The sequence below is a fragment of the Taudactylus pleione genome, unplaced genomic scaffold (assembly GCF_031769625.1).
Source record: "Taudactylus pleione unplaced genomic scaffold, aTauple2 ptg000079l, whole genome shotgun sequence".
Taxonomy (NCBI): domain Eukaryota; kingdom Metazoa; phylum Chordata; class Amphibia; order Anura; family Myobatrachidae; genus Taudactylus; species Taudactylus pleione.
The window spans coordinates 2,866,747-2,894,190 of record NW_028284481.1 but is presented as its reverse complement, the minus strand read 5'-3'; the positions used below and the strand labels follow the sequence as shown (position 1 = coordinate 2,894,190).

General features: G+C 48.5%; 1 protein-coding gene across 1 annotated transcript in view; it reads left to right on the top strand.

The window, feature by feature from the left end:
- Positions 1–27,444, top strand: part of ALK (ALK receptor tyrosine kinase) — a 1,123,220-nt gene that overhangs the window by 667,155 nt on the left and 428,621 nt on the right. The window lies entirely within an intron of this gene.

The following is a 27,444-nucleotide window of genomic DNA, read 5'->3' as shown; positions in this document are numbered from 1 at the left end:
AGGAACAAGGAGACCGGACATGGATTCACCAGAGGAGGAGGAAGAGCGGGTAGGCGGTGTTCAAGTGACACTAGCGGCTGGACCCAGGAGGCTGGAGGGGACCCAGGCAGCAGGAAGGAACCCAGGCAGCAGGAAGGGACCCAGGAGGCTGGCGGGGGACCCAGGCAGCAGGAAGGAACCCAGGCAGCAGGAAGGAACCCAGGCAGCAGGAAGGGACCCAGGAGGCTGGAGGGGACCCAGGCAGCAGGAAGGAACCCAGGAGGCTGGAGGGGTACCCAGGCAGCAGGAAGGAACCCAGGCAGCAAGAAGGGACCCAGGAGGCTGGAGGGGACCCAGGCAGCAGGAAGGAACCCAGGAGGCTGGAGGGGGACCCAGGCAGCAGGAAGGAACCCAGGCAGCAGGAAGGGACCCAGGAGGCTGGAGGGGACCCAGGCAGCAGGAAGAAACCCAGGAGGTTGGAGGGGGACCCAGGCAGCAGGAAGGGACCCAGGCAGCAGGAAGGGACCCAGGAGACTGGAGGGGGACCCAGGCAGCAAGAGGAGACCCGGGAGGCTGGAGGTGACCTAGATAGCTGGAAGGGACCCAGAAGGCTGGAGGGGACACAGGTGGCAGGAAGGAACCCAGGCAGCAGGAAGGGACCCAGGAGGCTGGAGGGGACCCAGGCAGCAGGAAGGAACCCAGGCAGCAGGAAGGGACCCAGGAGGCTGGAGGGGACCCAGGCAGCAGGAAGGAACCCAGGCAGCAGGAAGGGACCCAGGAGGCTGGAGGGGGACCCAGGCAGCAGGAGGGGACCCAGATGTGTGTATGTATATACTGTATATATAATTATATATTTGTTTACTTTTATGTATATATATATATATATATATACACATACATACACACATACATACATAAAAACTTTGCCTAGGGCACCAAATTTTTGGAGACTCCTGAATCCGCCTTCCATGAACTTACCTTTAATATCCAGATAAGCCATTCCCTATTTATTTCCTCTCTCCCCCGTTTTTATTCCTTTATGCTAACTGTTTTTTAACATCTGTCAGTGGCATTTTTTATTTCTATTGTATGTTGATGCCTTGTATATTCAGGGTTTTTTGTAATTAAATTTATATATATTTTTTAAGAATTGATTTTCACCATATTTATTACTAATGCACGTTATACACTTTACATTGCGATAATTGCACAATATGTTTATATATTGATAATTGTTCAGTATCATTTACACTTTGGTTGTGATTACTTAGCACAGTGCGCTATATATCAGTTTTATTATTTATATATATATATATATATATATATATATATATATATATATATATATATATTAGGGATGTGCAGGCTCGGATAGGTTCGAGTTTGCACGTGGAGTTCGGATTTTTCCCTCCAAAAAAACGGAACTCAGAAAGAGGCAAAACGTCATCTTACATGGACGAACATCATCATTCCTGGACAAAAGTCCAGGAATGATGATGTTCGTCCATGTAAGATGACGTTTTGCCTCTTTCTGAGTTCCGTTTTTTTGAAGGGAAAAATCCGAACTCCACGTGCAAACTCGAACCTATCCGAGCCTGCACATCCCTAATATATATATATATATATATATATATATATATATATATATACACATACACACATACATACATAAAAACTTTGCCTAGGGCACCAAATTGGCCAGGGCTGGCTCTGAGTACTGACATTACTTGTTGATGCGTAGTACAAGTCTAATGCAGACATAAGTGAACCTGATAAATCTGAAAAATCCCATTCTCCTTCATCTACTAGAGGACACTGGGGACTTCATGACAGCGGGGTATGGAGGTGTGCTAAGTGGGAGCTGGCACTTTAAATTTAAAAAATTTGACTAGCTCCTCCCCCTCTATACCCCATTGTAATCGTGCAGTCGTTTCCATGCCTGTGCTTTGCCTACACTAATTGATCAGTCGTTCAGTGTAGGCACATCCATCATACCCTTACATGCTGAACCTGACGTTATCGTCAGGTTGACCAGCATGTTCGGGCAATGATGATAATGTCGGAAACGACCAGTAGGCGCGCGCATCGCTGGTCGTTTCTGACATCAATGTGCCCGATTCATGCACGATTTGCAAACAATTGAACGATAACGACGTCGTTATCGTTCAAACGCCTGCTAAAATCGCTAAGTGGATACGCACCTTTAGTTTGTATCCGAGGGGAGCTGGTAGTGTTCTACACTTCTCCTAAGGGTTATGTTTTAGTTTAATTAATAGGGCTGCTGCGCTGAAGTAATGAAGATTACAAATGGGGGGAGTAAAGGCAGTGGCTGCCACTGCCTGCCTGCATCGTTGGAGCTGCCAGGTGGTACCCACTCGCAACTGCTCGCAGTTCACCTGGGGTCCCCGACTACAGAGACCACTGTCTCTAAAAAGGGGGTTCCGCAAGCTGCTGCGTTCAGCGCGCATCAAGGTCCCCTACTAGTCTAGCCGGCAGCAGAGGGAGCTATGTGAGTATTTCCCTGGCTACCCGACTAGCGGGGTATTGCTGGTGTTTAATAGCAGCAGTGCTGCTCTGAGTAGCGGGGCAGCAAGCAGCATCTGTGTGAGGTCTCCCTCACACAGCGCGCTTCCATCTTCAAGTTAAGCGTCATAGCGGGGGCGGAGCCTAGCTCCGGAGTCCTGCTCCTTCCTCCCATTGGCCACAGGGCCTGATTCAGAGCCGCTTGTAAGCGGCCGCTCGTTCGCTCTGAGCGATGTTCGCACATCTGCGCATGCGAATGGGTCATAATGCGCATGCGCCAACCAGTCATTGCGGTCGGAAATCGAGCGCTCGCAAAATAGCGAGTGCCTGCTAATTTGAGTGACAGGATGAGGCGTTTGTGGGTGGTAACAGGGGAAGGTGCTTGAAAACGGGGAGTGGAGATCCGAACGCAGGCGCGGACCAAACGGTCAAAACGGGCGTTTTAAGGGTGTGCATAATTACTAAAGCAGCATCATCGACCACGTCACTTGGTTGTCTCTTAGCCTGAACTGTTCGCATGATTGCGGTAGGAAAGTCCTACCACAAGCACTGCGAGCAGTTCAGACGCCTTTCGATGTACTCGATTAATCTAATAAATAGCGGAGATGACGTAGGATGCGAGCGGCCAGGGGGGCGTCTTTACAAAATAGCGAGCGCATGTTTGGTTCGCTCGCTCACACATAGAGGCGTCAACAGACCGCAAAGAGCGAGCGCTCAATTTAAATAGCCGGCACCTTTTTCTGAACGAGCGAGCGCAAATAGCGTCCGGCTCTGAATCAGGCCCACAGTGCTTCTCTGAAGGGTGCTGGCAGCCATTACATGGAGGACACTGACTGCTGCAATAGAAAAAGTTGCTGCATGAAGACTGATAGCCTGACCTAAACCTGTAAGTGAACAATGGGGTATAGTCTTGTCAGGAGAACAGTTAAGGAAGAAAGTAACTACTTTCATTTTCAGTGGTTACTTGTTATCAGTGCGTTTTTTAGCTTTGCTAGGAGCACTGTTTGGGCAAGTGTGATACTCCTTATCTAAGCCCTTCTCTCCTGCCTCTCTATATCTCAGTCTCTACCTGTTGACCTTTTCCACTACACTTTACTGTTGTTTGTGTAGGGTCTGTATGTACCATGGCTGGAAGGGGCTCTAAGGCATTTCAAAAGTCATTTACCTGCACAAAGTGTGCGGAGAAGTTTACACAGGGGCAGTCATCTAACTCCCTATTGTGTGACAATTGTGATCCTGAATCTCTCTGCTACGCTGGAGGCTTCTCGGAAGGAGAAGCTTCCAGTTCAGCTACTGTAGAGGAACCGGCATGGGCGCGGTCCTTAGTTAAATCGATAGAAGGGATCACAAAATCCATGGCTTCTTCCCGTGCCACGGCAATGGAACCCACTCCTCAGGTCTCAAAAGAGAGACTGTTACCCTCAGTCCTCCAGTCGGACGACTCAAAGGAGGATGATATGCCAGTTTTAGAAGAGGGCGAATATGCTCCAGATTCACCTGAAGAGCTCTAGGAGGAGCCTGAGCCTGTGTCCGAAGGGTAAGAGGCATTCATTTTTCCAATCCGCCAGATATTGCAGGTAAAAGAAGAGGACAAGGGTCCTGCACGGCAGTCTTCCTTTTTAAAGAAACAAAGACAAACTGCTACTTTTCCAATTTCAGAAGAACTGGATTCTCTTCTGATTTCAGCTTGGGAATATCCGGATAAAAAATATCAGATGTCCCGGCAGTTATTATCTTCTTATCCTTTTCCTGCTGATAGCAGAAAAACCTGTGAGACTCCCCCTACGGTAGATCCTTCGGTTTCTTGCCTGTCTAAAAGTTCCTGGAGCCACGTCTTTGAAGGAGACATCGGACAGGAGATTAGAGAATACTCTTAAGTCCATTCATATAGCTGCAGGTGTGACTCTGCATCCTGCGATTGTAGGCTGCTGGACTAACAAAGCTATGGAGCTTTGGGCAAGGCAATTGGCCGATGGGATGAGAGACCAGCTACTGGTGGAGGAACTTATTCCTTTAGCAGAGCATATAGGTGAGCTGCGGCTTACCTTAGAGAGGCGTCCAAAGACATTTGCAATCTTGCCTCCAGAACTTCAGCTCTGGCGGTTTCAGCACACAGAGCGCTTCAGCTTAAACAATGGCAGGCGGATGCAGAATCAAAGAAAGCTGTCGAAGCTCTTCCCTTCATGGGAAAGGTCTTATTTGGAGCAGAACTAGATAAATGGATTTCTCAGGCTACTGGGGGTAAATCCACTTTTCTTCTGTCTGCGGCTACGCCTCCTAGAAGATCTTACTCGGGACCCTCGTTCCGGTCCTTTTGTGCCCCAGGACTTTTCCCGGGGTCACTTCAGAGAAGGACCTACAACTTCCCATGGTTCCCTCAACAGGAGATTAAGTCCACTAACAAACCTAGTGCATGATGGGCTTCCCTCTCACTTGGGGGACCCCAGTGTGGGAGCACGTCTTCGGGACTTCAGAGAAGTATGGATGAAATCTTGTACCGATGCTTGGGTTCGAGACCTCATCACCAATGGATACAAGCTAGATTTTCAGTTTCAGCCTCCCCCTCGGTTTTTCACCACCAGTTTGCCAGTTTCCTACGACAGGAGTGTCGTATTACAAGAGGAGATAGACAAACTTCTATCCACACTGGTTTTGGTTCATGTTCCCAAGTCTCAGACCAGGCAGGGTTTCTACTCCAGTTTGTTTGTGGTTCCGAAGCCGGACAGCTCGGTCAGACCTATTCTGAACTTGAAGAATCTCAATCCTTACTTGAGGACATTCAAGTTCAAGATGGAGTCCCTTCAGTCGGTTATTGCAGGACTGGAGGAAGACAAATTCATGGTATCTCTACATATCAAGGATGCCTACCTTCACATCCCTATCAGGCCACCTCATCAGCTGTTTCTAAGGTTCATCATTCGGAACTCACATTTCCAGTTGCAGGCCTTACCCTTCGGCTTGTCACCAGGGTATTCACGAAGGTCATGGCAGTGATGATACTGTAGGTCTCCTTCGGCAACAAGGGATCACGATTATCCCTTACCTGGACGATCTCCTGCTGAAGGCTCACTCCAGAGAACAATTATTGCTGAACATCACTGTGACTCACAAACTTCTCCTTAGTCACAGGTGGATCTTGAATTTCCCCAAGTCTCATCTGCAACCGACACAGAGACTCCGGTTTCTGGGAATGATCCTGGACACACTATGTCAGCGAGTTTTCCTTCCTCAGGAAAAGGCAAATTCCATTCAGGAGATGGTGAGGACAGATCTTAAACATCATCAGGTATTGGTACATGTCTGCATTCGAGTTCTGGGAAAGATGGTGGTGGAATTTGAGGAGATTCCTTATGGACGTTTTCACTCCACTTTCAACTCGACCTCCTCTCCCAGTAGTCATGATCCCATCTTTTCCTTCACCAATGCATGAGATTATGTCACAGACTCAGATTTCCCTTCTCTGGTGACTGATCTCAGCGCACCTATTTGAGGGTAGGAGATTCGGAGTGTGGAATTGAACTCTCCTCACCACAGACGCGAGTCTGAGAGGATGGGGGGCTGTGATTCAGGAACACCACTTCCAGGGCCGCTGGACGACACTGGAAGTGAGTCTGCTGATAACTATCTTGGAATTATGAGCAGTGTTCTATGCTCTTCAGATAGCACATCACCTGTTGCGGGGCCGAGCAGTCAGAGTTCAGTCGGACAACGCCACTGCAGTGGCGTACATAAATCGACAGGGCAGCACCCGAAGTCGGGTGGCACTGAAAGAAGTAAGCCACACCCTGATCAGGGCAGAAAGGTTTGCAGTAGCGATTTCAGCAATCTTCATACCAGGCGTCGACAATTGGGAGGCAGATTACCTCAGCCAATAGAACGTGCACCCAGGGGAATTTGTGCTCCATCCTCAGGTGTTTCAACAACTTGTCCACCGGTGGGGTCTTCCACAAGTCGTCCTCATGGTGTCCAGACAAAATCATCAACTACCTCTGTGCTGCTCTCAGATGAGAGACCCCGAGGCAGTGGCAGTGGAGGCACTGTCAACAGCTTGGAGGTTCCAATTTGTCTATCTGTTCCCACCTTTTCCCCTTCTCCCTCGGATTCTACAACGCATCAAAAGGGAGAGGTGCAAGGTTCTCTTAGTGGCTCCAGTTCGACATCGCAGAGTTTGGTATTCCAATCTACATCATCAACTGATCGATGTTCCGTGGCTCCTACCTCTGAGAGACTATCTTTTACTACAGGCTTCGTCAGTCTATCCAGACTTAAAGTGGCTACGTTTGACGGCATGGCTGTTGAAAGGACCATCCTATGTCGGAAAGGGATCCCATCCAGGGTAATCCCTACTATGCTTAGAGCTCAGAAAGAAGTTACTTTAAAACACTACCACCGTATTTGGAAAGCCTACGTTTCATGGTGTAAATGGCAGGGGTCGTCTTCTATAGTTTTCAAACTGGCCAAGTTCCCACTATTTCTGCAAGCAGGCTTTTCAGCCGGTCTATGTCTGGGTTCCCTCAGAATTCAAATTCCGTCTCTGTCTGTATTTTTCCAGAAGAAGCTGGCCTTAATTCCGGAGATTCAGACCTTTTTACAGGGGGTTGTCCGTTTACAGCCTCCCTTTGTTCCTGCTATGGCTCCATGGGACCTGGGTCTGGTCCTTTCCTTTTTACAGTCTCCTCGGTTCAAACCTCTGGAGACTGTGGAGCTAAAATACCTTTCATTGACGGTGGTACTACTTCTTGCGTTTTCCTCAGCCAGACAGGTGTCGGAAATTGGGGCTCTATCCTCCCGTCCTCCGTACTTGGTTCTCCACTCGGATAGGGCGGAACGCCGTACGAGAACGGACTTCCTTCCCAAAGTGGTTTTTGGCTTTCCATATCAACCAGCCTCTTGTTGTAATGGTTCTTCCTCAAGATTCACCAGCTTCAAGATGTTGTTCGAGCTCTTCCTATCTATGTGGAAAGAACTGCAGCTATACGTAAGACGGATGATCTGTTTGTCTTGTAGGACGCTGCCCGTCCTGGTTGGCCAGTTCCAAGCAGACGCTTGCACGTTGGATTCGTCTGACTATCAGTCAGGCATATGTGGCTTCCTCAAGGGAGCCTCCAGTCTCTATTACAGCACACTCCACTCGCTCAGTGAGTGCATCGTGGGCAGCTGCTCGCACGGTTTCCATGGAGTTACTTTACCGAGTGGCCACTTGGTCGGGCCAGCATACTTTTATTCGTTTTTACAAATTTTACACGTTTGCGGCTTCTGCAGCGCAGCATGGCTGTGCTGTTTTGCAGGGTTCTCAGCACTCTCCCGCCCGTGATGGGAGCTCTGGGACGTGCCCACTGTCATGAAGTCTCCAGTCTCCAGTGTCCTCTAGTGGAAGAAGGAGAAAACAGGATACTTACTGATAAATTCCTTTCTCCAATTCCATAGGGGACACTGGACGCCCACCCTGCGCTGTTCCTTCCTGCCATGGTTGTATTGGTCATTATCTGTCATGACTGTTTAAGGTTTTCCTTGTTTTACGGGTTTTCCAATCTTTCTACACTTCCGTGTTGTGATTATTATGTGTACTCGTTTCACCTCCTCCTCTTCCGTTTGTTTTTTCCAGCTCTCCTCGGGCGCAGTTCCCTAGACTGAGCTTGGAGGGGGATATAGAGGAGGAGGAGCTAGTCACATTTATAAAATTTAAAGTGCCAGCTCCCACTTAGCACACGTCTATACCCACTGTCATGAAGTCTCCAGTGTCCCCTATGGAATCGGAGAAAGGGATTTATCGGTAAGTACGAAAATCCTGTTTTATTTTATTAAATTAAATTAGCCTATTTTTCTTAAAGGGTTATAGATTGACTCTAGAGTACTAAAGTACACAACTTCCCCTTTACACTTTAGTAATCGATCATTACTTTTACCTATGCTAACCGTTACCAGGTATCTGAAATACAGACGTGTCCTCACTTACTGGGTGTTCGTATGGTATATGGCGCGAGACGCCAGGCGCAACTGAGGTGCCCTGAGAGAAGCGTACTGAATATTTCTCTAAATTTAGTTTCTTAGTCGCATCGTACATGCAGCAAGAAGCTCCTCACAGTGTACCAGAGATGCTGCGCTGCGACTTTAACACATGTACAAGGCTGCAGATAAAGCTCAGTGGAACCTGGAATGGGGAAAAGCCTTGACCTCTGCATCAGAGCCCTTTTTACACAGATTCAGACGTAGGGGCAAATGGGTTTGCTATGCCTCTGCCTGATTGACAGACAGAGGCATTTAAGTGGCATGTCAGCCCCATTTCCCGGGAGTGGAAAGGCCAGGGGCAATGGTCAAAATGGTTATTTTAGCATGGGACCTCGGTCGCAGTGCTGGGATCGCAAATGCAGCACAGGTTGTCCCAAGAGTAAGTTTCCCAGTCGCAGGGAAAAATCAGTTGTGCCAGCAGCTTCTGATCTGAAAGGATGTTTTGTTGGGGTATCTTGGCAAAGTTCACTCCTAGCCATTCTCACTGAAGCCAGTGTCAGTTGAGTAATGGAGGTGGCACAGCAAAACGCGTCTGACTGCGAAGTGCGTGCTGTAATAGTCTGTAAACAAAACAAACAGTCGGGGCAGAGCGGCAATGAGAGTTATTTCCCCCCATTTCGCCCTACCGTGGGACACTGCGGCCCATGGGCGGGACGGCGGGACAGTCCCTGAATAGTGGGACCAAGGGTAGTAGGCTGAAGGCGAATAAGACACTTTAGTACATCTCGAGAAGCAATATGTATTATATAGGGTTATACGTGCTCTGCCTTTTGCCATTGGACCTTCTCTTAGTACAAGGGCCCCATAGAAAAATAGTTACACAGGTAACAACAACGTCACCGTGACGAAAAGGCTTTAAGAAACTTGAAACGTTGACTAAATCAGAGAAATATTACTTTTGGTATTGCTGGACCCTGGGCACCATTTATTTTGGATCTGCATGTTACTTATTAAGGAGCACCGGAGGCAGTGGTATGATGAGACAGAGTGCCGGCATTTTTGGACGCACATATATATATATATATATATATATATATATATACGGGGCAGACAGATCGGCATCGCAGGTGGGCGTGGCCGATGTTATGGGGCGAAGTGGGGGCGTGACCACGCGATCACATAATTTTGGCCCTGCCCCCGCTACACAATGCAGAGATTACCGGCACCATGGGGGGTTCTCTTGTAAATACAGGTGGGGGGGGGCTGAAGGGGTCGGGAGGCTTGTCTGCCTTTCCGGGGGTGCCAGGAGCAGCACCCGGTTTTCAGAAGGCTCCGGGCTAAATCGGGAGGGCAGGCAAGTATGATGTATGTGTGTGTGTATATGTATGTATGTATATATATATATATATATATATGCGTAGCATGGTACATAAAGACAACTGGAGTATACAGAATCCCAGAGATAGGTAAGACATATATACACAAGTATTATCTTTGGTTTTAGCAGAGTGTTATAATCGTGTGTAATATGAACCTAATAAGCACTCCAGTAAAACACCATTATATTGCAGTGTTGTCAATGATGCAAAGTGAGCACTGGTCAGGAAATGTATTACTATTAGCATTAAAGTGTGTTTTTTCGTAACATACTGTACATTTGTATTGAGATTAAAAATAGACTTTTAAGATATGAGAGGACACTGGACATACTGTGTGGGTTCGATTTCCCGTAAAATCTGGAATGAGAACCATTGAAATATAAAACATACACAATTTTTGTTTTATATAATTCGTCAGCATAAACGCTAGGACCTTCCAGGATAATTTCATTATTTCACTACATTATTTTCTTTACCTCATAAATTGGCATCCTATCTGTCATGCCGCGCAAATTTCATTTAGATTCATGAAGCCAGAACCGAAAAATGATGTAAAAAACAGAAAGAAAGATCCGGCTTTTGTAAACCTCAGGCAATATTCTATTGTATTGGTATAAGCCGTATCTCACTATTGTTATCGTTCCCGACAATAGCCGGCTATATAAATAATACGTGTATGGAACAAGACTATTGTACAGGAAATTGTACATACAGCACTAGAACGTATACATACAGTACTGCAGAGGGATGATGCCAATGAACTGTTAGAAGAACTTTGAGAACTTAAAGAAAAGTTCTACTGTACTAGAGCCCCCCTTTCTCATTGCCCCAAGTGCACACACTCTCTAAGACCCTTCTCAGTATCAGGTTGGGAGAGAGGTAAATAGACATAAAGTAGAGAGAGATAAACTACCAACCAATCAGCTTCTAACTGTTATTTTTGAAACACAATATATTCTGATTGGTTAGTCATACATGCCTACCCTCCCGGATTTCGCGGGAGGCTCCCGATTTTCCGGGTAACCCCCCAGCACCCCTGGAAGGGTAGGCACTTCTCCCGCATTCTGCCCACTTAATGATGCGATTCTCAGTGATTTGCATCATTTAGCTCCGCCCCTATTTAAATTTAAGCCAATCTTGGCAATTTGCCATGAATGGGCGGGGCTAAATGACACGAATCATCAGGCCCCACCCCTGTCACAGCCCACCTGCTTATCCTATCAAGGCTTCTCCCGGGAAGGAGAAGCCAAAGGTAGGCAACTATGTGGTTAGTAGTACTTTATATCTTTCCACTGCTTGATACCACTCCTCCCACAGTGATGTATAAAACCATTATGCGATAGCATGGGAGCAAATGGGAAAGGGCCTCCATCCTCCAATACTAGCAGCCAGTATTTTGGGTCTGCATTATCCATAATTGCCACCAATCCTTCTGAACCTTATTTAGCACACAGGGCCTGATTCAGAGCTGCTCGTAAGCGGCCGCTCGTTCGCTCCGAGCGATGTTCGCACATCTGCGCATGCATATGGGTTGTAAAGCGCATGCGCCAACCAGTCAGTGCGGTCGGAAATCGTGTGCTCGCAAAATAGCGAATGCCTGCTACTGTGAGTGACAGGATGAGGCGTTTGTGGGTGGTAACAGGGGAAGGTGCTTGAAAACGGGGAGTGGAGATCCAAACGCAGGCGTGCCAAAAGGTCAGAACGGGCGTTTTATGGGTGTGCATAATTAACAAAGCAGCGTCATCGACCACGTCACTTGGTTGTCTTTTAGCCAAAACTGCTCGCATGATTGCGGTAGGAAAATGCTACCACAAGAATAGTGAGCAGTTCATACGCCTTTCGATGTTCTCGATTAATCTAACAAATAGCGGAGATGACGTATGATGCGAACGGCTAAGGGGCGTCTTTACAAAATAGCGAGCGCATGTTTCGGACGCTCGCTCAGACATAGAGGCGTCAACAGACCGCAAAGAGCGAGCGCTTAATTTAAATAACCAGCCCCTTTTTCTGAACGAGCAAGCGCAAATAGCATCCGGCTCTGAATCAGGCCTAGAATGTGCAACTGTGCCAGCGGCCAATCGTGAATGAGCATTGGGGACCTGTACAGACATCAATATATCGCATTGCTTCCACAGTATTGAGTTACATCCTCCCTCTCTGTGACTTTCCCTTTCTGTCTCCCCAAGTAATTACTATTTAAATAAGATGTTGATTGATCGCTTCGCAATGATCATACAGGGGTCGTATAAAGAGAGGAAGGAGCATTCCCTGTCTGGGGCCCCCTCCCCTATCCACGGCGGCTGGCAGCGTACTGACCGAAGCAGCATCCTCTGGGCCTGATTCAGACTCGGTCGCAAGCGCTGAGCGCTCGCAACCGGGTCGATGGTGGCCCAGAGCGCATGTGCGAGACTCCGATAGCGACGGGCAATCCGTCGCTCCTGGTCTCGCACCAAAGGGGGCGTGCTGTCGATGTTGAGTGACAGCACGCACCCTTTGTTGGGCGGGCCGGGGGGGGTGGCTGCCCAAACGGAAGCGTTCCCATGAGAACGCCTACCGTCTGGGGGCGGCATCACTGACATCACAAGTGGATTCCGGAAATCTCTCTGGGGCTTGCGGCCACGAGACCCTACCACAAGAGTCTCGTCGCAAGCCCGTTGGTCTTGATCATCGCGACCATCATCATGGCCGCTCGCTATAGTCAGTCACCATCGACAGCACGCCCCCTTTGGTGCGAGACCCCGTGCGACGTATTTCTCGTCGCTCGCCAGGTCTCGTGCATGCGCACGACGGAGCTCCCTCCGTCGTGCGCATGCGCAGTCTAACAACAACGACCCGCTAGCGAGCGAACTTTGCTCGCGAGCGGGTCTGAATGACCCCCTGAGTTTTGAGCTCTTGACTCCAATTATAGCTTGTGCCAGTACTGAGGCCCTGATTCAGAGCCGGTCGCCCTGACAGAGCGCTCGCTCTGAATCAGGGCCGGTCTATTTTTTTTTTTTAGAACGGCCTCCTGGCCGCTCGCATAGCTGTGGGTGACCACCCACAGCTATGCGAGCGGCCAGGAGGCCGTTCTAAAAAAAAAAAAAAAAGACCGTCCCTGATTCAGAGCGAGCGCTCTGTCAGGGCGACCGGCTCTCAATCAGGGCCTCTGTGAACTAGTCTGTGCCCAGAGTCTACTACATACGCGCAGGTCCCCTACTGTGCATGCACAAAACGCCGGGAAAATGGCCTCGGTGGTCATTTTCCTGGGGTTTTGCGCAGCGCTGCTACAGCCAACGTGGGACTTCGGAGAGGTAAGTATTAAAAATATGGGTGCAGGATTTGCGGCGTGGGCCCCCCTGGCACCCAGGGACCCGTGTGCACCGCACACCCTGCAACCATTATAGATACGCCTCTGCTTTCATATTCAGTGCACTGCCTGTATGCCCAACACAGAGATCCTGCTAATTATTTACAGCCTCAATCACATACAGTCACTTTTATTACATTGTGTTTTTATTCATCTCTTAATCCCGTCTCCACTCTCCAGCAACAAACACACAAGCAGACAATAAAAGCCGCTCGCATCGTTCCGTGCGCCGCCGGGCCGTGGTGTTATGTTATATTTAGCATATAAAAGCAAATAGCAGGCTCAGCATTTCTCTCCCTCTGATACGTTCCACCTCCGTCTTTATCAGTAATTCTTTGAAATAGCTGCTTCAAACAGCGCAGGGTGGAGGGGAGGGCGAACGGGATTCTCCAGTTACAGAACTACTATTACTGAAGGTGACCTCGATTTCTTACTGCTCCCGTACTTCTTCTATCAGGAGTACATGACCGTGCAGTACAGGAGAGAGATCATTTGCCACTTGGATGGTAAGCGAGAGGTTCAGTGTTCACTGGTCTGAGGGATAATCCATCACTGTTTCCAGTTTAAACATGAGGCCCATTTATCAAAGTATATTTGATGTATAAAACCTACTGCGGTCCCTCCTTAATACATATGGGGGATACTTAATATTTCAAGTAAACTCCCGAAAACGCGCACGCAGCAGCGTCTATTGGCGGCCTTCCATCTTTATACAATGTTGCTACAAACTCCTTCCCTTGTGTACATCTGTGCGGCCAAATGTGCAAGGACTGAGACGCCCACTTCTTGCGCCCATGCACGCTGTAATACCCATTGGTGCGCCCTTATACGCCACCATCAGTCGCTCCATGGAAACTTGCAACAGCTCTATGGCAGCTGCCGTTTTTCTGTCTGACCATGGCCGCCTGCGGAACACCCGATCATCCAGTTTCCGACAGCGTGCTTACTATGGGTGCACAGTCCGTGATTGCATTCTGCCGCGCTTGCGCAGTTTACAGATAACCATGCGTTCCGTCCACATGCGGACTTGCACCAGACTCAGAATCAGCCGCTGTTGGCGTGAATGTAACGGTTTGCAAACATTTTCGGTGACATTTAAGTTTACGAAAAAATTATTGCCGCATGATTAGGACGACTTCAGCCTCCAAGAAGCAACAGACGCTAGCACGCAAATTGGAGACTGACTCGCCAAGTTCTGCGTAGAACTCTGGTCACAGATATAACTATACTGGAGTGCCACAGTATTAATCGTGTGTGGGGCACGCTGCATCCAAGCTAGCGTGCAAATTACAGACTGGAAAAAGACAGACTATTCCTATAAGGCAAACAGGTTGTGTCACAAGTTGCAAAGGAGAAAGGGCCATATTTATCAAGGTATTTTTGCAGAAAAATTACCCACAAAAAAATAAGCATCCCCAGGATGTATTAAGGGGGTTCCTCCATTTTCAACCGCAAAATCAGCCCCCATAGTCAAATTTATCAAGCGCCGTTGGTCTGTACCGGTGCATGCACAGCCCGACAGCCGTGCACGCACACTATGCTCGCTGGTAGCTTTTACTATGCTCTCTAACCCTCCGCTAAACTCTGTCCCAGTGTCCCAACAATGATAAATGCAAGTTGAATACTTGCGTTTGGGGGGATGATATTGCCCACAAGTCAATAGGAGGACAACGCAGCTTGCAGCAAGCACATGCTCTCAGTCATTGTAGGTTTCCAGTACAGAGCCCAGCTCACAGGGGCCTATTTATCACCTGGGACTGTATGGCCCCCCCGATGATTAAGTATCCACCTCGCACTGCTTCACTGCGGGGATAGCTGCTCCGAAAAGCTGCTGTCCCCACGATCCCTAACTCTGCTACAGAGTAGCAGCATTACTTACCTGTCCGCACCGGTGGCTTCTGCGCATGTGTGACATCATATCACGCATGTGCACAGCCGCCAGGGAGTCAGTGAGGAGGCCGCGGAGGGATCTGCACGGATCCCTCTTTGCATCTCCGGAACTCCTTCCCAAAGGAAAGAGCGGCGCTCCAAGAATAAGCGCCATCTGAAGATGGCGCTTGTTCTCGCAGACAAACTGCGAAAACTTCAAGTTTTCGGAGTTTGTTGAATATCAGGTGGTCCTATCGGACCCGTGACGATGAATGGCCTGTTAACTTAAATATGCGGAAACTAGCGTTTTAGGCATGGTTAGCGGGCCATTTTGGTGTTGATGAATAGGCCTCATAATGTATTAACCTGACATGTGGACTGGCCAATTTTTAATCAACACCAGGAAAAGTCCATGTAATCCAGATAACAGTCACAGCTTTACAATCAGATGCCGAATTCAAGGCCAGTTGGTTCCCTGACTCTCACTATACAGAAAAAAAGGCAATTCTTCTTCTCTATTATTCTTATTTTATTACTATTATCACTGCCCCGGAGGTATCATTGCAGAGAACAAAGGAGGCTCCAGATTTCAAACTTCAGAAAGTACAGATGAGAGAAGAGCAAGCTCTAATGTGGGAAGCTGTAAAGCCTGTGCCCTTATCATCCTCGCAGCTGAGAACAAAGATCTGCATTAACATGAGAAGCCTCATCTCACATCAATGGAATATATTTCCCAGGCAGATTAGAGATCACCTTTATACTCCAGCAATGCAACAACATCTAGTGGTCGGAGCGTGGTGCAGGCTTCACCTTCCAATAGTGTTGTACTGGATAATATTGGGAAACATTTATAACATCGTAGAAAGAGAAATAGATGGTGTTGACTAGCACAACCAATCAGATTCTATCCTATTTCTTGTGCAATTTATAAGGCCGATATGTAAGATGTCGATATGATTAGAATGTCGACAAAACGATCCTGGTGGTCTAGCGGTGAGTCGCTTGGTTCGGCGGCTCCACCTTCTGGGTTTCTCAGCAATGTCAAATGACTTTTGTTCGTCCAGTAGTGGTTTAGGCGTGAATATCCCTAACCCTTAATCAACTCCCTAGTGCCTAACCATAACCTCCCCTCCTGCAGCCTAACACTAACCCTCCCCCTAGTGCCTATCCCTAACCTTCCTCCCAAAGCCTAACCCTGCCAGCACGTAGCCTAACCCTAACTTTCCACCCTCTCAGCCTAACCCTCCCCCTAGTGCCTAACCCTACCCTCCCTCCCGTAGCCTTACCCTATGCTGTCTCCGCCAAACCCTAACCCTCCCCCTAGTGCCTAATCCTAACCTCCCTCCCATAGCCTAACCCTCCCCCTAGTGCCTAACACTAACCCTCCCCTCCCGTAGCCTAACACTAGCCTCCCACCTGTAGCCTAACCCTAACTCTCCACTGCCTCAGCCTAAGCCTTACCTCTCCCATAGCCTAACCCTAACCCTCTGCTGCCTCAGCCATACCCTAACCCTGCCCTCCCATAGTCTAACCCTAACTCTACCCTCCTGTAGCCTAACCCTAACCCTCCGATGCCTCAGCCTAACCTTAACCCTGCCCTCCTGTAGTCTAACCTTAGCCTCCCTCCCATAGCCTAACCCTAACTCTACCCTCCTGTAGCCTAACTCTAACTCTCCACTGCCTCAGCCTAAGCCTAACCCTAACACTCTGCTGCCTCAGCCCTACCCTGCCCTCCCGTAGTCTAACCCTAACTCTATACTCCTGTAGCCTAACCCTAACTCTCCACTGCCTCAGCCTAAGCCTAACCTCCTATCCCATAGTCTAACCCTCCGCTGCCGCAGCCTTACCCAAACCCTGCCCTCCGGTAGTCTAACCCTAACTCTACCCTCCTGTAGCCTAACCCTAACCATCTGCTGCCTTAGATCAGAATACAGTGCACCGGCGGCCGGCTTATAAAAATATCACAAATTTACCAACTGGCCGCAGCTGCAGGGGGCTGGGTGGGTTGGCGGGCCCCTACAAGCTTTGGACACTTGGGCAACTGCCCAACAAGCCTGATGGAAGAGATGGCCCTGCCCTTGGCATGCCAAACCTGCCGGAGACTTTTTCTTAAAATATGAGTCTTATTCACATCACTAATGCGACAAAATTACAAAGCAGGGGTACACTGAATATTTATGCAGGCATTGCAAGTAGCTTCTCTGTGTGACTCAGGGGCCTATTCATTATACCTAAAATATCGAGGGAGGTAATTAGGTTTAGAACTCGCATGGAGTTCTACCTAATTACCGGAGGAATTCTTCATTCCTCAACTATCTATTCCGAAAAGCTGTCATTTTTGCGATGACAGCTTTTCCGGAAATAGATAGTTTTCCCTGCCTGCTCTAACTTACCGCAGCTGGAATCCGTGCTGCACATGCGCTGTTACAATCGTAAACCTAGCGCATGCACAGCACTACTTACAGCTGCGGTAAGTTTGTGCGCGCCCTCCAACCCCCCTCCTCCCTCCGCTCACCTCCCCCCGTCCCGCACTTACCTGCCCACTGCAGCGCCTCCGGCTCCGTCCTGCTGGTCTGTCATTTGGTCTCCTAGCAGCACACAGTGCAGTTTAGGAAAAAAAAAAAAAAATTGTAAACTTTATTGTGTTCTGCTGGTAGAACACAATGTCAGCATTGCAGACGGAGCCAGAGGACGCACCAGAGCGCCGGAGGAAGACGCTGGGGGACCTGCACAGCTGGAAGCAGGTAAGTCTGTCCTGCTATTCGCCACCTCACAGTGGCGAATAGTAACTCCATCAAATTCCGAAAATACATACTTTATGGAATTTGATGAATACCATAATTTCCATATCCCCATACTAATGTACTAATGTATGGGGAGTGTGGAAATTAATGCAGGGGAGCTTAGCAAGGAGATATCAGTGATATCTCCTGTGCTAAGTGGCTTCATGAATACTAAAATAACGTTATTTAAGAAAAATGTCCTTAAAAACGTTATTTTAGTGTTGATGAATAGGCCCCTCAGTCACTAATCTGGGTAAAAAAAGCAAAAGACAAAGGTACAATACTAGAGACCCACTCCACGCCTCGCACCAGACATCTTTATGCTTCATCTGCAACTTTATAGCAATTCTTTGCAACAAAAGTACGAATCTTGTGTGCTTGGTGCATTGTAAGTAGGGGTGTGCACCGGACACTTTTCGTGTTTTGTGTTTTGGTTTTGGATCTGGATCTTTCTTCATGTTTTGGATCTGGGTTGGTTTTGCCAAAACCACCCTTCCGTGTTTTGGGTTCTGGGTTTTGTGTTTTGGATCTGGATTTTTTCTTAAAAAATTTAAAAAAACGCTAAAATCACATAAATGGGCCTTTTTTTGTTCCTACGCTATTAATAACCCCAATAACATTAATTTCCACTCATTTCCACTCTATTCTGAACACCTCACACCTCACAATATTGTTTTTAGGCCAAAAGGTTGTACCGAGGAAGCTGGATGACTATGCTAAGCGACACAAGGGGGCGGCACAAACACGTGGCCCATCTAGGAGTGGCACTGCAGTGGCAGACAGGAAGCCAATCAGCGTTATGGTGCCCATTTGCATGTAGCACGAACCCGGGAGATCCGTGCTACATGCATCTGTGTGATTGGCACAGAGCAATGACAGGTCCGTGAGACCCGTCTGTGCTGCTGTGGTAAAAAAAAAAAAAAAAACCTGTGTAAAAAAAGAAGAAAATGGCGTACACCCCCCCAAAAAAGAGCAACCAGCCCCGAGCATTAGTAACCCAGTGCTGGGTGTGCTTAAATACAGGGGACAAACGACGTAGGGGTCCCCTGTACTTAAGCACAACCAGCACTGGGCTAGTCAGAACCAGCGCTGGTTGCCAAAATACGGGGGACAAACGACGTAGGGGTCCCCTGTATTCTGCGCAACCAGCTCTGGGCTCTGATCCGGTCCTGGTTCTGGAAATATAGGGGACAAAAAATGAGTAGGGTTCCCCTGTATGTTCCAGAACCAGCACTGGACTTTTTCTAGCGGGGGGCTGATGCCACAGCCAGGGGAGCCCTTTCACCGGGCCCCCCAGCCGCAGCATCAACCCTGACCGCTAGTCAGCCCAGGCCGGGGATCCCTGGAGAGCTGGGGACCCCCCCAATAAAGGGGTCACCCTCTCCAGGGCACCCCAGGCCCAGGCTGATAGCCCGGGGCTATCCCCGCCACCCCTGGTGGTGGTGGGTGGCGGGTTGATTGTGTGGTGTGGTGTAAATAAAGAATATCAAACATTGTCTTTACAAGTAGAACTGCAAGTCCCAGCTAGCCTGCCCCGCATGCTGGTACTTGGAGAACCACAAGTACCAGCATGCAGGGCATTAAGGGCCCACTAGTACCTGTAGTTCACCTGTAAAAAAAATGTTAAAAAAACACAGGACACACACACCGTGACAGTATAAGTTTATTAAACATACATACACACACACACATGTACACATACTCACCTATGTAACCTGTAGCATCGGTCCACTTGTCCGGTAAAGTATCCCTAGGGGACCTGTGAAAAAAAACATACTCACCATCTCCTATGCGAGGTTCTGTCCTCTTCGTTCCAAAGTAGGCATCCCCGGACTTGGCAAAAAAAAAAACGAAAACGCGATCCACGAACTTAGTACCGTTCTATAGAACGGTACTTCCCGAATGAGAGCTTAGCGGCGGGGTATCACCATGGAAACCCCGCTGCTAAGCGTTCATTGGCTGAGAGAGGTCATCTCCCGTCTCTCAGCCAATGAACGGCTCCCTCCATTGTAGTCAATGGTGGGAACCGCAGGGTAAACTTTAATAACCTTGCGGCTCCCAGCATTGACTACAATGGAGGGAGCCGTTCATTGGCTGAGAGAGACGGGAGATGGCCTCTCTCAGCCAATGAACGCTTAGCAGCGGGGTTTCCATGGTGATACCCCGCCGCTAAGCTCTCATTCGGGAAGTACCGTTCTATAGAACGGTACTAAGTTCGTGGATCGCGTTTTCGTTTTGTTTTTTTGCCAAGTCCGGGGATGCCTACTTTGGAATGAAGAGGACAGAACCTCGCATAGGAGATGGTGGGTATGTTTTTTTTCACAGGTCCCCTATGGATACTTTACCGGACAAGTGGACCGATGCTACAGGGTTACATAGGTGAGTATGTGTACATGTGTGTGTGTGTGTGTGTATGTATGTTTAATAAACTTATACTGTCACGGTGTGTGTGTACTGTGTTTTTTTTAAACATTTTTTTACAGGTGAACTACAGGTACTAGTGGGCCCTTAATGCCCTGCATGCTGGTACTTGTGGTTCTCCAAGTACCAGCATGCGGGGCAGGCTTGCTGGGACTTGCAGTTCTACTTGTAAAGACAATGTTTGATATTCTTTATTTACACCACACCACACAATCAACCCGCCACCCACCGCCACCAGGGGTGGCGGGGATAGCCCCGGGCTATCAGCATGGGCCTGGGGAGCCCTGGAGAGGGTGACCCCTTTATTGGGGGGGTCCCCAGCTCTCCAGGGATCCCCGGCCTGGGCTGACTAGCGGTCAGGGCTGATGCTGCGGCTGGGGGGCCCGGTGAAAGGGCTCCCCTGGCTGTGGCATCAGCCCCCCGCTAGAAAAAGTCCAGTGCTGGTTCTGGAACATACAGGGGAACCCTACTCATTTTTTTCCCCTGTATTTCCAGAACCAGGACCGGATCAGAGCCCAGAGCTGGTTGCGCAGAATACGGGGGACCCCTACGTCGTTTGTCCCCCGTATTTTGGCAACCAGTTCTGGTTCTGACTAGCCCAGTGCCGGTTGTGTTTAAGTACAGGGGACCCCTATGTCGTTTGTCCCCTGTATTTAAGCACACCCAGCACTGGGTCACTAATGCCCGGGGCTGGTTGCTCTTTTTTTGGGGGGGGGCACGCCATTTTTTTCTCTTTTTACACAGGTTTTTTATTTTTTTATTTTACCACAGCAGCACAGACGGGTCTCACGGACCCGTTAGTGCTCTGTGTCAATGACACAGATGCAAGTAGCACGGATCTCCTGGTCCGTGCGTGCATCTGTGTCATTGAAATACACAGCAGCACAGACGGGTCTCACTGACCCATCTGTGCTCTGTGTCACTGTCAATCACACAGATGCATGTAGCACGGATCTCACGAGTCCGTGCTACATGCAAATGAGCACCATAATGCTGATTGGCTGAGAGCCGTGACAGACGGCTCTGTCAGCCAATCAGCACTTTGCCCATTAAAGGCAAAGGCATTTTTTTTAAAATGGCCGCTCGAGGCAAAACCTCGAGATCCGACAGCAGATCTCGAGGTTTTGCCTCGGGAGAGGGATCCGGGGCAGACAGGGAGATCCGAGCTTGGGCTCGGATCGCCCCGGATCCCCGAAGTTCGGGTGGGTTCGGTTCTCAGGGAACCGAACCCGCTCATCCCTAATTGTAAGTGACTTTAGAAAAATGTATTAATTGTTACCCGTGGAGGAGCATCTTAGTCGCACCAAGCATCTAGCACCATATGCCACATAAACACTAGGTGAATGAGGAAACATCTGTAAAGGCCGGTTACACACTAGACGATGCCTAGTGTGTACCGACCTCGTTAGCGACAGGACCCGACTGGGTGCCGGCATCAGCAAGTGCATACACACTTGCCGATGATGGCAGCAACGAAGCGACAGTGGGGGCCATGCTGCATTCATGCATGGCCCTCGCTAACGATGTTGCCCATCGGACCTGCTTGTCTTTGACGAGGCACGGGAGCTTAATATGTACCCAGCATAAAACAAGACTGGATTTAACAGACAGATATAAGTCGCAGGGCCCTGCTCGCAAACTTAAAATCTATAGGAAATAGTTTAAAACATGAAGTAAGTGTGACAAATTGATTTTGATCCAGCCAATTTGGAAGGGTAAAAAGTGCTTAGAGGGTTATATGATCCGCTCATACAACACTGTTGGTCTTAGGGGTCAGAGGGTTGTTAGAATATAGAAAGAGAATAAATGTAAGTTTTGTGTGAACTGTGTGGAGGGAAGGTGACTGTGTAGAATGGAATGGAGGGGTGGCAGTTGGGTAGAATAAAATAGAGAGGCATTCGCATAAAAAAGTAGGCGCATCTGCAGCAAATGACGCAGGCCCATAGAGTTCATTACATCCATCAAGTAGGCGATGAGATGAAGAATGAGCAAAAGATTTAATTATTGATGAGTGTGATGAAAGTGGGCTGGGCTGAAGGTGTCAGGACCTTATTCAGAGGTGGCCGTACGGTCTACGACCGCACGGCCGCCTCGATGTTTGGCCAGTGCGCATGCGCACGAGGGAGCCGGCTCCCTCGTGCGCATGCGTGAGCCCCGCTACGACCGACAGCGCTGGTCGTAGCGGGTCTCTTTCCAAAGGGGGCGAGCTGTTGATGTTGATTGACAGCTCGCCCCGTTTGGAAGGCGGGCCGGGGGGTGGCAGCCCAAACGGAGGCGTTCCCATGGGAACGCCTACTGTTTGGGGGAGGCCCCACTGACATCACAAGTGATGTCAGTGGAGAGCTTCCGGCTCTGACAGAGCCTCTCCGGGGCTTACGACAAGTGAGACCCTACCCTAGGGTCTCGTCGTAAGCCCCGATGGTCTCTGACCATCGCGACCATCACCCGAGCGATCGTTATAGCTGTGGGTGTAAACCCACAGCCTAACGACCGAAACAGAGGCGGGCGGTCAGGATGCAAGCGGCCGCCCAGTTTCTGAGCGACCGGTTGCATCCCCCGACCGCCTCTGAATGAGGTCCTCAGTCTGTCACTAATATTGATGATTGTCGTGTATGTACTGTACCAGATATAGGGGTCTATTTACTAAGCAGTGTTAGGAGGCAGAGTGAAAAGTGATAAGGTGCCAGCCAATCAGCTCCCAACTGTCATTTTTCAAACACAGCCTGTGAGATGACAGTTGGGAGCTGATTGGCTGGCACCTTATCACTTTCTTATCACTTTTCACTCTGTCTCCTAACACTGCTTAGTAACTAAACCCCATAGATCCTTCTGACTATTACACACGACAAAGAAAATCCTTCATTCTGGAAGTAAAATGAGATTTATTGGAGTATGGCTTTTATTATAGAACTACTGTATGTGCATTTGTTAAGTAACTACTGTATGTGCGTTTGTTAAGTAACTACTGTATGTTTATTAGTATTAGAGATGTGTGCCGACACAAATGATAAATAGATTTTAAAAACCACTACAGTACAATCGTGTAATTTTTGCAATCCAAACCCAAAATTCCAGTTTAAAATCCTAATTCCAAACTGTGGGACGATCAGAAGAGCAACTTGGATCTGTGTGGATCACCACAGGAGATCAGAACTGCGACTCAGATCTGTCCGGATTTAGCTGTAGAAGTTATTTAGCTGTAGAAGTTATTGTCAATATTTTGTATGATTTACATATATAGAACAGAGGGCCTGATTCAGAGCCGGACGCTCTAAACGAGCGCCCGCTCTGAATCAGGGCGTTTTGGTTTTTTTTGCGAAGCGGCCTCTTGGACGCTCGCATAGCTGTGGGTTACCACCCACAGCTTATGCGAGCGTCCATGATGATGGTCGCGATGGTCAAGACCATCGCGACCATCGGGCTTGCGACGAGACCCTTGCGGTAGGGTCTCGTTGACCGCAAGCCCTGGAGTGATTTTGGCTCTATCAGAGCCAAAATCACTCCCACTGACATCACTAGTGATGTCAGTGGGGCCGGACCCAGACGGTAGGCGTACCCATGGGTACGCCTCCATCTGGGCAACCACGCCCCCGGCACGCCCACCAAAGGGGGCGTGCTGTCACTCACCATCGACAGCACGCCCCCTTTGGTGCGAGACCCATAACGACGGCTTCCCCGTCGTTATTCGGGTCTCGCGCACGACGGAGGTGCCTCCGTCGTGCGCATGCGCATTTGGGCAACATCGACCCGCTTGCGAGTGCTTAGCGCTCGCGAGCGGCTCTGAATCAGGCCCAGATTCTCTTTAAAAAGTTCATGAAACAGTTGCTTTTTAGCCAGGGCCGGCTCTACCATTAGGCATCTTTAGGCAGCTGCCTAGGGCTGCTGGGATCTGAGGGGCACTTTGAGTTGTACTTCATGCAGGCGGTGAGACGTGGGTATTGGTGGTGGTGGGGGGTGGCAGTAGGCTGAAGTTTTGCATAGGGTGCCGAGAAACCTTGCAATGGTCCTGTTTTTACCTGTGCAAATCTGTATACTTATATTTGTGGGTGATGCATGTTTTATTTGAACACAGTGGGCAACAAATGGTAACTTTGATGAATGTATTATCTGTCACCCTAATAATTGCCTTATGCAACTGTGCTATCCCCAAAAAAAACATCTTTCCCATATTAGCAGACATAAGAAATCATTGCGACCTTCTTGTTACAGCGCTCGCTGAATATCCCCCTTTGTATAATTACAATGCAGGCACATCACTGCGCATACAAAAACGATGCATGCTTTTCGGTATGAATTATACACCCAGCAATACCACTAATGACACAAGAGTTGCATACACAGCCTCCAACACTCACATCCTCCTTATACTTGGCAAGTGTCCTCGTGTTTAATTACTGATGTCTGTCTCTCGGGATGAGAAGCTCTGAGTCACCTAAGGCCCGGAAAAATGAAAATTATACATTCATTTCAAGTATTAATGTTTAAAGCAGGTGTATAAATATAACAAGAGCCTATTAATATTCATGAGCGTCGAGACCAGGTGAAGTGAATACAATTTTCGCTCTTGTTAAACTCCAATGGGTTTTGAATACAAACACGAATGAGTTTTAAAATAAATAAAAGCACGTATAAAGCCTGCGTATTTCCAACAGAGATCGGTAAAAGGACACGATGGTGGATGGTGCAGATTTGGACGCAAAATGGACAACATTTTTGTTTAAAAAAAAAAAAACGCACGCCAAAAGAAAATTCATTTATGAAAATTTGTTTAAAAAGCATAATATGTGCCAGAGTAATGAGCAAAGCACCTGTCGGTGTCGATGATGCATTCACAATTAGCTAATCATGTAATTACAAGTGGTTTGTCCTGGGGACTGTCCTCATTAGTGCACCAGCCCCCAGCCACCTAATAATAATACACTTTCTCAGATGTGGGTGTGTCTGGCGGCAATTATACAAACACGCTTTAATTTTACTGCACCCACGTTAGAGCTCATAATCACAAAGGTCTTCATCAGCGTCAGTATGTGTACGTCTATGTCATACGCTACTGAACTGGCGTAATACTTACTATGCATCAGCCACATTACCTCGAATCGACCTCAGCCATGCCTGAGTACCAACCAACCTACAATCCAGAGGCGAACATTGGGCATGATTTTACCTAACCTGGAATTCTTTTCCCCTAGAATACACAATTCTTGTATAAATATGCCCCAGGCTGCCATGACCCCATTGTCAATGATTAAATCAGTACTCTGAAGAAAAGAAAAAGGACTGTTGGGGTTGTTATTTTATCATCATCAGCACGGTCCTTGTGCCAGACACCGAACGCTCACTGGCGTATCTGTGGCTGCTTCTGTCTCTGAATGTTCTGCAATCACGTTACCACACCTGTACTTGTCCAATGCTTTACCGCACTTCCTCCTCTGTTCCTCCTTTGTGGGCGTGACGCATAGTAGGTGTGCAGCGGGTTTCCGGGTTCAAGGAAAGAGCGTGTTTTCGGCGAGTTCACTGCTAAATTTAGTGTGGCAAAACTCAACTCAGAACCTATTACCTAACCCCTATAGAGTTATTGTATGACTAACAGTAGGCAGATCAAAGCTAATTAAATGTCAGCTCCAGACTTGGGCATCCTGTGACTTGTCAGCTGTTGTATATATATTGGCCGAACCTATAGACGTGGCTATAGGAGGCGGCGGTGTGTGACGGAGGTCAGTCCAAACAATGCATAACTTAACCAGTTTGCGGTTTATTACCCAGACAGAACAGGTTGCAGAATAACACAGGGTTAATGTAGCAGGCCGCCCGAAAAAGTGGGCAAGTATACTCCCCGCCACCCACCCGCAAACCCCGCACCTCCCCCACACACCCCATCAGCGCAGGGGGAGGGGGGTCATGACACGGTTCACACTGAATCCGAGATGCTCCCTGCTCTGTACCTAATGCCCTAATACTGTGTCATGTCTCTGGCCATGCCCTCATATGCCATGTCAGTGCCAGGCTGAACATGTCACAGTGCCAGGCTGTATGTCTCTCAGTGCCAGGCTGTATGTCTCTCAGTGCCAGGCTGTATGTGTCTCAGTGCCAGGCTGTATGTGTCACAGTGCCAGGCTGTATGTTTCTCAGTGACAGGCTGTATGTGTTACAGTGCCAGGCTGTATGTATCACAGTGCCAGGCTGTACGTGTCACAGTGCCAGGCTGTATGAGTCTCAGTGCCATGCAATATGTGTCACAGTGCCAGGCTGTACAGTATGTGTCTCAGTGCCAGGTTGTATGTGTTAGTGCCAGACTGTACATGTCTCAGTGCCAGGCTGTATGTGTTACAGTGCCAGGCTGTACAGTATGTATCACAGTGCCAGGCTGTACAGTATGTGTCTCAGTGCCAGGCTGCATGTGCCACAGTGCCATGCTGTACAATATGTGTCTCAGTGCCAGGCTGTGTTACAGTGCCATGCTGTACAATATGTGCCTCAGTGCCAGGCTGTGTTACAGTGGCATGCTGTACAATATGTGTCTCAGTGCCAGGCTGTGTTACAGTGCCATGCTGTACAATATGTGTCTCAGTGCCAGGCTGTATGTGTTACAGTGCCATGCTGTACAATATGTGTCTCAGTGCCAGGCTGTATGTGTTACAGTGCCATGCTGTACAATATGTGCCTCAGTGCCAGGCTGTGTTACAGTGCCATGCTGTACAATATGTGTCTCAGTGCCAGGCTGTGTTACAGTGCCATGCTGTACAATATGTGTCTCAGTGCCAGGCTGTATGTGTTACAGTGCCATGCTGTACAATATGTGTCTCAGTGCCAGGCTGTATGTGTTACAGTGCCATGCTGTACAATATGTGTCTCAGTGCCAGGCTGTATGTGTTACAGTGCCATGCTGTACAATATGTGTCTCAGTGCCAGGCTGTATGTGTTACAGTGCCATGCTGTACAATATGTGTCTCAGTGCCAGGCTGCATGTACCACAACAATGTAAGAGGGAGAAATCCTAAAATAAAAATAAATGGAAGTATAAGTTTCTGGCTTTTATTTAATTATTTTCATTTAAAAGAATAAATTGTGTACTCTTTATGGCCTAATTCGGAGTCGGATGCACTGCCTATGTCGGTCCAGCGCCCGTGCACAGAATCACATTTGTGACTGAGACGCACGGACCAATAAATGTATTGAAAATATATTAGTTCATTAG